The 14,388-nt window shown below is 39.4% G+C and overlaps 1 protein-coding gene across 2 annotated transcripts in view; it reads left to right on the top strand.

Moving 5' to 3' along the window:
- The window catches only part of LOC146382820 (tumor protein p53-inducible protein 11-like), a 40,214-nt gene that overhangs the window by 9,246 nt on the left and 16,580 nt on the right, over positions 1 to 14,388 (top strand). Inside the window, exon 1 of one of the 2 annotated variants that reach the window (XM_084933753.1) lies at positions 3,900 to 4,023. The exons of the other annotated variant lie outside the window; for it this stretch is intronic. The gene's annotated coding sequence lies outside the window, so the exon portion shown is untranslated. Of the gene's footprint in view, positions 1 to 3,899; positions 4,024 to 14,388 lie in introns of those variants that run through there. 2 annotated transcript variants of the gene reach the window in all.

The following is a 14,388-nucleotide window of genomic DNA, read 5'->3' as shown; positions in this document are numbered from 1 at the left end:
TCCTTCACTGCGCACATTAACGCTGTGGATAAAAACATCAAGTTCACCAGGGAAGACACAAAGGACAACTGTTTGCCTTTCCTGGACTGCGCTGTGCACATTGAAGAGAACGGCAAACTCAACATCGAAGTTTACCGGAAGCCCACACACACGGACCAGTACCTCCTCTTTGACTCCCATCACCCTTTGGAACACAAACTTGGAGTAATTAGGACCCTACACCACCGGGCAGAACATGTTCCCTCTAAGCCTGAAGGAAAAAAGAAGGAACACACACATGTAAAGGAAGCACTCAAAACGTGCGGCTATCCTAAATGGGCGTTCTTAAAGTCAGCAAAGAGGCACAGAAAAGAAGACCAGACACCAACGAGGGAGGATAAGAAGGACAGACGCAACAACATTGTCATCCCCTATGTAGCCGGTGTATCAGAAAAACTTAGGAGAGTTTTCTCCAAGCATGACATCCCGGTGCATTTCAGACCCAGCAACACGCTCAGACAAAAACTGGTTCACCCGAAAGACAAAACGCCAAAACACAGACTTAACAATGTGGTGTATGCTGTACAGTGCAGCGAGGAATGCCCAGACCTCTACATTGGAGAGACCAAACAGCCACTTCACAAGCGCATGGCACAACACAGAAGAGCCACCTCCACAGGACAAGACTCAGCAGTCCATCTGCATCTTAAGGATAAAGGACACTCTTTCGAGGATGCCAATGTTCACATTTTGGACAGAGAGGACAGATGGTTTGAAAGAGGAGTGAAAGAGGCCATCTATGTCCACTGTGAGCGACCATCTTTGAACAGAGGCGGGGGTTTACGACACCAACTCTCTGCCATCTATAATCCAGTTTTGAGATCCCTTCCCAGACGCCTTAACGCCCACTCACATCCTGGGCCATCTGACCTCAGGAATTCGCATGATAAGGTGGGGCCAGGTTTCACAATGAACACACCCGAAACTCTGGCTGATTGGGACCCACACCCAGTTTCACACCTTGGCTCAGGCGATTAGAAGATCATCAGGGGGTCCTTTTGTCCCTCTGTGGGGGGATACTCCCACTAGGTTTATATCTGGGACTCTCCACCATTTGACCTTAGAACTGAAGAAGCTTCTCGGATGAGAGGTGAAACGTCTTCAAGTAAACTTAAAGAAGTCCAGACGCTTTTCTTTGCAAGCTCCTTTGACTACGATGACCTGGATGACTGAGAACCTTCACAGACATATACAAGAAAACTATTCAAAAACTGAATACCAAACCCAACAGATGAATATCTCAATATTCAAAACAGCTGGGTACAGCCCAAACAACCACACATGCTGTTTTCTTTTCACTTGTTCTCAGATATTTTTGAGTTCATGTTGATCTCATTTAGATATCATCCATCGTTTTGATAGCAGCCATTAAAACCCTGATGTGTGCATGAAGTTGCATAAAATCACCCAATTCAAAGTGCTTACTTTGAATAGCACTTCATAAGTTTGTTTAGAGGTGAAATCACCAGGAATAATTCTTCTGTATGTTAAAGTAAAAAGTAGAAACACAGTTGAAAATGACAATCCAAATTGAGTGAGATATGTCTCCAATTTGTGTGATTAAGCTCTACAGGATGGTTATTGGTTGATTACATTACAAATTATGCAATGCTATTTGACCTGCTGTGATTAAATCTAAAGGGTATCATAAACATTTCTTAATCATGTTGTCCAGCTATAATGGTGTTATACTTCTATCTGCACTACACCCGACGTGGTTTACTGACATTGGTGAGGCAAAATGACAAGACTCTTCTTCCTATTGAAAGGTTTAATTTTCTTCTAAATGGTTTAAGGCAGTGCAGTCACAACTAGACTTTTGCCAGGGGAATAATTGAAGTAAGGACTAGGAGATAAATGCAACCTTCTTCATGATTAGATGTCTACATCATTGTGCTTGGACATCAACCATCTTAGCCAGTGGCAAATCAATGCTTGCATAAGGTTGATTCCCTCATTTGTTTCTGTGTAAACTCAGCTGAGCCCACATGGTTTTTGTGGTGTTCAGTAAAAACCTGATTAGCGAGCTGCTCAGATGTGCTTACATTTATTAGGAAGTGGTTTTGGTGTATACAAAGATTGCAATGTAGAGATAGGAATGGGGACAAAAACTCTGGAAAACTGTATAAATGGCTTACTATACAGAAATTGGATCAGAAGTTTTATGTGTAGGAATTTACTGACATAGAGAAGAAAGTTAAAATGTAATGTTTTAGGCCTAATGGAATAAAGACTGAAATATTAGGATTGTTGCTAGGTAGCCTACTAATGTTACTACGAGTTACAACGTTGCATTACATTAGCTTAAGCATTTATAATACATTAGCATTATATAAATTCTTATGGAGCGTAATTGATATCACACTGACAAGTAAGGAATAACAACAGAAAGTACTTTTATGTTCTACTTACTGCCTTCTTTATCAGTGAGTCAGGGTGGCAGTTGCACTACTTGCTATCTCTGTGTGTAGTATTTCCTCTTGTTGTGGTTGTCCATCTTCAGCATGTAAAGAAACAAAAGTCATAGGCTTACAGTCCCCCTCTCAGTTCTGGAAGAAGGAAAAAAACAAGTACAGTCACTTTTTTCTTTAATATAATTTTTGTATAGAAAAGTATCGTAAGCATCTCTTCTAGTGACATACCTACTCTGCAGTGAAATGTTCATCTTGGACTTGGAGCTTATAAATGTTAAACAACAGTTACTTTTACTGAAATCCCTTTTGAAGCTAAATTGCTTGCTAGTCACTATACATTGTTTACTTCTCTGGGAAAGTGTACCTTAAGCTACAGTGTAGGCTATGGCAAAGGGTATAGAGCCACTTGTTGCTTCCACATGTGCTAAACATTTGGCTGCATGGTTTTGCCATTAAGTGCCAACATCATATACCTGAGCATAGACAGTGACAGCGTTGTTCATTGCCCATTGGTTTTACTGTTTATATCCCCCCCCCAACCTGAAAGTAAAAATCAATTTAATTAGCTGTTGGTCTACACAGATTACTGCTACTGGTGAAGTTTATTGAACACAATTTAAGTAAGTGGCTGTGATTTTTCTGGCACTTTAATAAGGCTTAAAAGTATCTGGGATAAAAGGGTGATATCCACACATCAAAGGCCTCACACACACACACACACACACACTGAGTTTGGGGACATTCTGACGACTTAGAGCAAAGCTTCAGTCAGATGAAACCAGTAGCCTTTGAGAAAAAAGTTAATTCCTGTTAGTGCCATTTGCTAAATGGGCAGCATATAGTCATTTTGACTGTAGGCTGCTTTAGATTTCTCAAAATTCTAATCTCTGATCTGTCATCTCATAATTATGTCCAATTTATTGCAGTCTGCTAACAAAGTTTATTTATATAGTTGTCTGTGTAATTAAGAAGTTAGAGTAATGTTCGCCTTATCACTGCATTTGTAAAGACTGGTTTGTATTTTCTGCATAGAATTGAGAGGAAAGTTGAAGGCCGTTTGTAAAATGTATTGTTCCAAGTATTGATTTTCTGCCACAGAGAACCTTTATCATTTGCACTCAGTCTGCTGTGTGGGAGCAAGATCGACAAACCAGTCGCAGAGTCTGAATATTAACAAGAATGGTGTGTGAGTCTGTTGGCATGGACCGCTAACGTGTATTGCTCTATCATTGGAAGATGACTTTCTTACTGACAGGGGAAATTGATTCAAGTATTTCTGACAATGAGTCAGAGCTTGGTTATGTAGAACCATTCATAATTTGATGAAATGTTTAAATTATTATTATTGTTGTTGTTATTAATGCGGTGAGGTGTGGTTGGTGGCTCAGCTGCAGGGGAGGGGAGGAGCAGCATTCAAGGGAGGCTGGTCATCACAGCTGGAAAGCATTACTAATCATGCCTTCCCTGTTTTAGTAGCCGCCAGGGCTGAAGAGGAGCTGTGGGCAGGAACAGTAAGAGAAAGGAGCTGAAAACCTGCTTGTGAAAGCACAAGAGTACTGAAAAGCACACTGTAAGTAAAGAAATATCCATGTAATAGTGAAATTTGGGTTTGGAAAAATTTTCATTATCAGCGTAAAAACAGACATTTCACAAGTATTATTTCTGTCAGATTTATCAAGCAGGTTTAGTAAAAAGTAATTTATTCATATAGCCCATACAAAAACAACAGTAGTATACATTAGCCATGCTTGTGGGACAAGCAGTTTTCAGCAGTGCAGAATTTAAGCAAACGTATACAAAATTATCACATAATGAATGGAATTTAGTCTATTTACTTCATCCAAATCGTGCTCAGGGTCATATGTGTTGCTTCATGGGCACTTTTTTCCCCGTTTTCAGAAGAATCACTCCTCGTCTTAGAATAATGGTCAGATTTGAGTGAAAGTTGGACACAGTGATTACCTCAGGGGATTCATCCAAATTGCGTTAATCCAAGGTCATGTTTGTTAATTAATGGGAAGTAACTTGTGACATGTGATGGATCTTTTGGTGGATGAACCACTGCATCAATGACATTCTGGTTGTTTATGTCGGTGTATTTTAATAATCAGGGTGTAGGCCTCTTTCTGTGCTCATTAAACCCTGTTTTAATGAGCATCGTTACGGTCACTGGCCCTACTGTAGATTAAACAGCAGTGTATTTAAAATTAACCTTAAAGATTTTTATCAGCAACATTAATCTTTATAAAACTGCCATGGATCACTTCTCTGTAGGACGTACTTTACTTTTGACATTTTAGGTTTGCTAATAATACACAGTGGTTTACAGTGTTTATAGTGTGAAACGGTTAATTTTGATGATCACTGTAGAAGTAATAATCATAGCAGTTCTTCAGACTAAAGAAAGCTGCAGAAGATTGTCAGCATACATAAAAGAATAAGACAAGCAGCTCAAAATAATGAAATGGTTTGTTACAGCCGTGACCATTGTTGTCCACATGCGCTTAACTTGATTTAGTTAAGCACATGTGGGCATGCTGTACAGTCCCTCATCTGTGACAATAGTGCCAGTCACTCTGCTTTCTGGTTGCACTCGCTGAGATTGGCAAGGATCCCAGTCCATCCCACCAATTAGTGGACCTACCTGGTTGATGTGCCCTTTAAGCCCAGTATATGACGTTAGAACCAGGATTAACAAAAGATGTGAACGTGAGAAAGGTAGCAGTGTGTGACGCTGCTCTCCCATATGGAACAAAATGGTAGTCAGCTTTTCAGTTTCAGGGTTGTTTCTCTCTGTTCTGAACTCTTATGTCTCTAAAGACATTTTTAAATACTGTGTGATTTTATTTATGTATTTGTATTTTCTTTTGTGAGCCAGCCAAAGTAATGCTTTCTTGCTTGAATAGTTTGGATAACTCCTAAGATTTAAATGTGCTGTATAACTGCAGACCATTTCACTTGTTTTGTTTGACATTTTCTTCATTGCTTGTTTAGTGTGAGCCCCAGAACATGGTGATTGTCATGCTGCCAGGTAATAATGGTAACGTCAACATCATCTTGTGCTTCAAAAGACTGCTTCCCAGTTTATGGCACAACAAGGAAGTTGTGCTTGGTTTCACTCACCTATACATACTCGAATGTGTTGCAGGGCAGTACTTAGAGATGGAACAAAATATTGATATGGCAATACATTCTGACTTCCTCTTTCAGTATGACTGTACACTGAATAGATATTTTGCAGCCACTTGGCTTAGAGCTGCTGCTTTATGGCGCCCTGCATCACTCATGCATGTCAGGTAAATGAAGCTAAACTAAATGAAAGGTATCCACCTTGTTGTTGTGAAGAGGAAACTCTTATCAAACTATTATCAAAATGGAATAATAATGATGCACGAATGTAATGCATATAAAATGCAGTGCTTGTTGGCTTTTCTAGGCCTATTTTTCCTTAGTCACTTTACAGATATCGTGAGGTATCACTGATAATTGCCTTGCAGTGTATTAACTGTGATAGAATCACTATCATCATAACAAAATTATCATGGGAACCTTAATAGCTTGGTAAATCCTGATTTAGCTTTATAGCCGATAAAAGTGGACACATTTCTGTGGAAACCAGCTTATGTGTTTACAGTCATTACTAGAACTACTGCTTTCGCTCAGGACGCTAAATGAGACCACAGAGAACATAAATGCACACCTTTGATGTACTAAAATACATATTAATAGATGTTGAAATAACACCAACGTGTTGGGTACTTAAAGAATTTCTATTTTTAACTTTATTGAGCCATTAATTCCACGTGGACATGGTTTTAGTGACGCAAGTTGAAACCTCCAAAGAGTACACTTCGTCATCCAGCAGTGCTGCTTAGCAACCAGGTAACGCTTCAGAAAGCAAGACGTGCTGAGAAAGCAAGGATCAAGTCGAAGTGTTGAAATAGTAGTACTGAGGGATCTGTCCTCAGAACAATTGATTAACTGAAATACTTTAAAACTAAAACTTTGACATACAGTTTATTTATCAGTGGTCAGTACAAAAGGGAATGGTAAGGTTTTAAATTTTTAGAAGTTTTAATCGGCAAAACTCTTCGTCTATAGAAATCAACCTCTTAGTTTACTCTGCGTCTGATTGGTGAGTATTTGCTCGTTGTTTGTTGAACTTGAGGATGACGGAGAAAAGGAGGATGCCAAAATGTGATAGAGATTTCTGTGCATTGTGCTTTAAACCTTGAATATTCATTTTGTTAACATTTACCAGCCAGTGTGGCACATTTACATACCAAATGAAAATTCTACCTACATTTGGCATTTAACAGGTGTTGATTTTGGACCTTGTTCTCATCTGGACAAAGTAAATGTTCTCAACCCTGCGTTTTTCCTGTGAGGGCGGTAACATCTGCTTCACTTCTAGAAACTGCAGATTATCATACTCCATTTTTAGCTTCTCTGCACAAAAGCAAGATCAAAGAAACACAGAAAAATGTCAACAGGAAAGTTGGACTAGCAGGACTTTATTTAAAATTAAATTGTTAGACAGTCTGTGTGGGTTTTCCTTAGGTTTCCTAAATATGCTGTGCAAGTATAATATTGGAGTATCAATGTAGATCATACATTGTTCCACATCAAACTACTAAAATATCCGCTGTGTCCCCTGGACTTGTGTGGTTTGTTTTCTTTAATTGGTTTCTCTCAGTGGTGGAGAATAAAATGAAAGAACTTCCAGTTTACTTACTGCTTATGTTTCACTGGTAACACAAAGTTTTAATAAAGGAGTTCAATAAAGTATCCCAGGATCTTTTTCTCAAGTGATGCAAGATGGAGCTAGAGATTGGCCATCTGATTGGTGCTTCCTTTAACTCTGTGGAGACGAGAGAACTGAGCTAGAAGGCGATGTTTCTGCTTAACCAGTGAACCTACTCTCCACCACTTACCACTCGGAGGTCATGAACTCTGAGTAGTGGCTAAAATGAGGGGCTGAAATATTCAGTTGTGCCATAGGGACACCAATGTAGGACACGGCATTGAAAGCAGCCAGCTGAGCTGGTTCAGGTATTTGACCCTTTGGCAGTTTCCTGCCACACCCAGCTCACAGGAGACCCAGTGGGTGACCCAGAACTCACTGTAGAGATTAGATATCTTGTCTGGCGTGGGAGTGTTTTAAAATCCTCCAGGAGGAACTATAACATGTTGTTTGGGGGGGGGGGAGGAAGTCTTTAATACCCTATTTGGCCTGCTCCCTCCCCAAGCTGTCTTCAAACAAGCGAGAGAAAAATGTAAAGTGTACAGGATTGTAGTTAGTAAAGTGTTATCATTATAGATGAAGTGATTTAACTCAACCCTTTTTTTACTTTAGTGCTTTAATGCTGAATCATTTGGAGTTTCCCATGAAATACTCAAAATTCTCCTGTAATGTGGCAGTAGTCTCTTGGGGGAAATTGGGCATGCAGAGTTTTAGCCACTAATAACCATTTGTAGTGCGTCATTAAAGCTTGCCTCATTAGCTCGTTTAATTATGGTTGGCTAACAGTTACTCTGGACAACAAGCATTTGACGTCTGGTATTTCAAGCTACCTGTGGTTGTGCTACACCACCAGGGCCTTCAGTTCTCCTGAGTAAACTCTCCAGATTTCAGAGTTGCCTGTTTTCTTTGGTACGCCTGTTTAAAACTAATGTAGTACAGTCCAAAAATCATAGTGTCAGTGTAATAATATGCTGCTGCTGCACAGATGAGCAAATTAAACAGCAAAAATAATAATTATGTGTAAGTAGTAATAATTACTGGTTGGTGTCTTACAGCAGTGTTATTTTTGTCGTGTGTACATTTAAAGGCGGGAGCTCGTTCATTTCATCCTTTTTCCGTGTGTGCTGAACCCCTCCCCCCCCCCCGATCTCCAATGGTTTTGTTCCTGTTCCTGGGAGGAGACCATTCATCTCCCAGGTGTGCGTGTACGCCAAGTGTCGGCACTCTATTCTGCAGCTTCTGCGATAGCTTCACAGTTAGCCTGCTGTGTAAAGAGTGATTCCAGAGATAGAAACCCCAACAATGCCTGGCAGCCCTCTGTGGCTTCATATTAGAGTCTCTCCCTCTCAATTCCATCCCCCACATTGCCCCAGTGTAACAGATGGTAAACATAAGCCACCTACCTTACTTGCACACCGCTGTGTTGCACATTATTTGATAAATAACAAAGCTTTGTCACTTGTACTGCTGTCCCTCACTGTTCTTTTTTTTGTGGCATGCAACTAGTAAATTGGGCTGATTAGATGAAAATATCTGGCAGAAATTATTTTTGAAAAAAGAGGGGGTGTGTAATATTCAACTGTGATACATTCATATATTATGCATCTATCTATTTATGCATATGGATGTTGCAAAAGCAAACTACAGCAACTCTGTGCGTGAATGTAAACACAGATTCATGTGCGTCATAAGTAGGGCTGCCACGATTAGTGGACTAGTCACGATTACGTCGACTATTAAAATCGTCGACGACTAATTTAATAGTCGAAGCGTCGTTTGAAGCTTTGTAAGATCCCAAAAGACGCAGGAATAAGTAGTAGGATTTAAGAGTGTAATAACGGACTGAAACAGAAGATGGCAGCACTGCATGTACGAGGATGCAAGCTGCCGTTAAACCTCGAAGAAGAAGAAGAAGAAGAAGCTGTGTCCAAATTCATGAACCGCATCCTCCTGTGCCTGCATTTGTAGGCCGATTACTTTACAGCGACACGACGAAGACTGTCCAAATTCAAAGACTCCGACAAATGCGGCCGACAAACGGGTCCTTCATTTCCCCAGATTTGAAGGATGGGTCGCTTCGTGGCCCAACCTATCCCAGAATTCATAGCGCGGCCATGCTCAGTTTCCAACAATGGCGGCAGCTAGTTAGTTTTAATATTACTCTTATTATTCTTCCTGGGTCACAAAATAAACGTATAACATATTTTCAGGCAAGAATGTAGCTGTGTAAACCTCAAATATCTGCTCAGTTTATCAAGACACCACATACTTTCAAAAGCGCTCCGACGTTTTCTTAGATGTCTGTTACCCACCAGCTCGATAGCGAGCCGGGGTTCAAGGCTCACTAGAGCCGGTGAGAATACCGGACTCCCGGCAAATCATTTTCAAACCCACTGATGTCTTTCGCTACTCAGGTTAAACATGATATATGAGTCACTTAGATAACTTAAAAATGTTATTGTTTGGCTTTTTTCAGTATTTTATTTGTTCCTGAGTAAATCGGTTTGGCTGAGATTAAAGTTATAGTTTTTACACAGCTGAATAAACATCAAGCAGACAACTGATTATCAGAAGTGTGAGATGCTCGAGTGGTGGTGGTGCAATAAGCTGTACGTTTTACGTCCAATGGATGATGATCTGATTAGTCGACTAATCGCAAAAATAATCAGTGACTAGTCGACTATCAAAATAATTGTTTGTGGCAGCCCTAGTCATAAGACGGAGAGAAAAGGAAGAATAGCTTCATGGCATTGTTCATGGTAGTGTAACTTTGGTTAACTGTGTTTACCTGTGTCCCTGTCTAAGGGTGGGGGGGCTAAATAGAATACATAATATGATAAATATATCTATTTTACTCATAATGCAAATGCATATGTTACAGATTGATGAGTCTGCTTGGCTCTGAGTGATGTGAATCCTCACTTTTGTGATGTCTGCATTTATTTGTCATACATGGAGAGAAAACATTATAGTACACAAGCTATGCATGAACCCTTTAGGTGGACTTCAATCAAACTTCAAAGAAGTATGGACTGATGGTGTCTCTAAGTATAAGCTCCACTTCATGCTAGGGCTGTAGGCGCTGAGCTGCTTCACAAACCTGAAGTGTAAAATAGTGCATTCTAAGTTGGATTTTATTTGTTAAAAAAGTGTTTAACTATGTAACATTGCAACTTGTTTGAGTAAAAGAGGTAGAGGTTACTCTAAGTCACTGTACAGAAAATATTAACTGAGCAATGTGTTATTCTAATTAGAGAATCCAATTAGAGAAGTTTAAAAATTGAGTGCACGCTGACAGTAATGGTTCTTAGAAAATCACGGTGAAAGTTGCAGGTTAGCCTTTATTAAAAAACAAAACACAAATTGTAGTCAGTGCATCTCCTATCATTTGAGAGCAGGCATTAATTTGGTACTGGTTCCAGACTGTTCAGTACTGGAGTATAAATAAGGGCCTTGACAAATGGTGCCGCAATTAGAATTAATGCAAAGTAAATTTATTCTAACATAGCTGATGTTCTTCTCCCAGTAATGAAGCTGCTGGTGTTGAGAGATCACATTTGACATTGCTTTGTGTTTACAGCCTGTGCTCTCAAGTCCAGGGCTGATGAGGCAGAATGTTCAAAATTGATTGCTACATTTATTAAATAATATGCATGCATTATCTGCCTTATACATGGGCATGAGCCAGTGGTGGGGAGAGTAACAGCAAGACCAATTGAATCAAACAGCAAATGTAACAACAGATGTTATTGGTTTAAATCGGGTATTCATTAACGTTATTTAAGTGTAAAACATATTTTTATAGGGGATTTTCTTTAACTTTAGAGATCATGTGAATGACATGCAAATACATACATTTGGGGGTTTTAAAAAAATGAGGCTTTGGCTAAGGGGTGTTTCTTAAAATATAACCAACCTATCAAGGCCAAGTTCAGTCCCTGCCTTCACTGCGGGATATCCATGGATGCAGATGGGAGCGAAGAGAGCCTCGGGCACCATCAGACCTGTTTAATTCAGGAGACCTGCACAGTAGCCACATAAGAGACAAAGATCACAACCGACTGTTTCGTGCCACCAAAAATGGACTGAGAGATTGAATGCTCCAGAGACAAAGGCAGCTACAGGGAACTCTTAATGAACTTTCTAATGGTTCATTGTTGCAATGTTTAGTTTTATTTCCTTTAGAGGGATCTTCTTGATCAAAGACTTTTACTTTTTTTTATGACCAGGGGGGTCATATTAGCTCAAACTGAAAACAGACAGAGAGTTTGCACAATAATTATTTTTGTCCCAAATATTTTGGTTTCATAACCACTGGAAGCCAAAATTTATTGATGCACTCTTTGATATCTCACAATATGTGAGACCAGGTTTTTACAACAGATTTATACTGTTTAAAAAAAGATTTTGTGGTAACATCTTACAGTAACAATGATGACTGGGACAATAAGCTTCCCTTACGTAATTGGGATGGAGTAGGTCACCCTATAAAATAACCCTCCGCTAGGTTATGTAATAACTGAATATTGGACAGGGAAACTCCAAATCCCAGAAATCATTAGGGCAAGTTCATTCCATGGTAACTGTCCTCAGATGATCTGACAGTAATCATCTGTTTGAGTCAGCACAATAATCCATTGATAGTAACCGAGGAGCTTTTCTGTTCTCAGACCAACTGTGTACAGATCTTGCCTGAGCTGTAAAGAGTAAAGTATCCAGGGCCTGTGTTGGTGGTCTGTTTTGACTCAAGACAGGAATTTGTGGCCTTCTCGATTGTCCTTTGTGTATCACCAGCTATCAGTTTTGTTGCTTCCTCTGCCCTTTTGCCACACAACTCAATCTCATTTGCAATTTCATCTACATCAGAGCCAGCATTGGTCAAGAAAGGGAATAATTACTTTGAAGAAGTCTGAGTTTTAATGTACTTGGATGTTGAAGATTTTCTTCATACCTTTGTCATTATAGATTCTGGTTACCGGTTTGTGTGTTTGGTGGATATTGGGGAATAGTCCTTCAAAGATTTCTGGTTTAACTCAACTGTGCGAACATGTTGTAGGAAAAAGACGAGACAGGCGTGTGTGTGTGTGTGTGTGTGTGTGTGTGTGTGTGTGTGTGTGTGTGTGTGTGTGTGTGTGTGTGTGTGTGTGTGTGAGTCAGGTGTGCAGTGGCTCCACTCACGTGAGTTTGACGTCATTGTTTAGCAGTGCTTAACTTTCAGGAAAACATGTCAGCACGGATTCAAGGAATTGGGCAATTTGGTGGCGGCTCTTAACTGGAACTGGTCCTTATTTTCCAACCCTTACCGCTGGATATTATAGACATATAGTTGGGATCCATGCCCTCCACTTATCAACCTAAGAGTTTATCTGGTAGTGTCATCAGTGATGATAGCTCATTGGATGGGGGGTGATAGAAAATTCCCTTATTTTCTTTGAACTTATAAATGCTGTTGGCTGCACGCGTCAATGAAACGGTGAGTCTATAGTTTTTTCCTCAATATCAACAGAAATATTGTAATCGCAAATTTTCTTGAAATATCTTGATATAATTTTGAGGCTATATCACTTAGCTCTACCACTGATGATGGAATCATTAGTGTGCTGTAATTAATTGTAGTCAGGTATAGTTTTATTGAGCAGTTAAAAATGCTAAAGGAGCTAGCTATAAAACTGAGTGACAGCTAACAGGAAGCTACCATCCTAAGAAAATGGATACAGGTAAGAGTACTGATAATGTGTAAATAGTAGTAGTATTAGTAAATCCAACTAGATCCATTTTAGTTCTGAATGTGTCAGGATTGTGTTGATTTATCAACAAAATTAAATGGACTGTTTTTAAACCAGTTAAAACTCAGAATTACTGAGTTTTTCACCACTTTTTTTTGTTTTATATCACAGAAAGCCAGCTTAGTACTTAAAAGTAAGTGTATTATATTCCTTAGTTATTTTTTCCCCAAAAATAAATCTTTACAAGGGAGAAATTGACTAAATAGCTTCTCTGATAGAGATCAGCTAAAAAGGGAGCAGATCAGAAAACAGTAAGGCTTTTATCTGCTTTGTATGAATAGTTGGAACCGAACTGCAGGCGTTTACTGAACCCTGGATTAATTTACTCTGAAGGCAGTTTGCAGATCAGCTATGGGTTATGTCAAAACACAAAAACCAGTAGAGCTAGTCTCCCTGGAATAAACCTTGAATATCCCACTCGTAGTCAAACCATAAGCAGATCTGTCCACAGATCTTGTGAATGTTTCTGGGAGTTTGCTGGAGTGAATTATCTCATTACCATTAAGTAACTATCTGAGAGTGTTTGGGAAATACTGAACACTTAAAGACGAGAGACTGGAGCACTAGTCTGCATGAAGGAAAACCTTTTTGCCCTTTGTCTTCCCCAGAAATTGGATGTGGTCACACATAATCAGAGATACCATGATGCGGTAATGCAGTTACAAATTGTTGTCAGAATAATTTTCCACTTACTTTGCCCTTCAACAAGCAAATCAGCACATTTTTAATTTGTCTTTTTAGTCACTAAGAGGTGATAATGCATGTTAATAGTAAGACATGAAAGCGCCAGATGTCATTTTGATGTAAACTATTTCATCAATGAGTGGGCAAGATGAAGAGTGAGGCTCTGAGGTTATAACGCTCATTGTAAAATATAAAAAAATGTAAGAAGAAAGGAGCCACTATACTCTGACAGAAATGAGGGTCAGATAGTGGAATAGCTTTGAATCCCTCAAGGCCATCTGTGTGATGTACACAAGTGAGAAGAGAGAGGCTTTCTTTGATTCCTGACACAGTCTATCTCTTCTTATGTAAGTAATATAAATGGATTCTGATTCTGTCTCAAAATATGAGTTATTCCCATATTCAAGCATATTGTATGTTGCCTGTGGCTTTTAAGTTGGCCTTTGAGTCTTTTTTGCAAGGAAGTAGAATAAATAAAACTAGGACTCTGGATCAGGCTCTAAAGTTCAAAAACATTAACGTCTGCACAAATGTCAGTGAATGACAAGTCACTAGGGCATACCTGATACCTGAATTTGTATAAAGTTTTGTAATGGTGTAATGGTGCCGATTACATGACAACTTTGACCTGCCGATGCTACCAGAGAAAGTCAGTGCCGTTATTTTCAGTGTCAGCTCTTTCTTGACAGAGCTGTATGTGAGAACCAACTGATAAAATAGT

The sequence above is a fragment of the Perissodus microlepis genome, chromosome 7 (assembly GCF_051167445.1).
Source record: "Perissodus microlepis isolate ML-2025 ecotype Zambia chromosome 7, ASM5116744v1, whole genome shotgun sequence".
NCBI lineage: Eukaryota > Metazoa > Chordata > Actinopteri > Cichliformes > Cichlidae > Perissodus > Perissodus microlepis.
The sequence above is the reverse complement of the archived record's forward strand: the minus strand, read 5'-3'. Positions and strand labels throughout refer to the sequence as shown.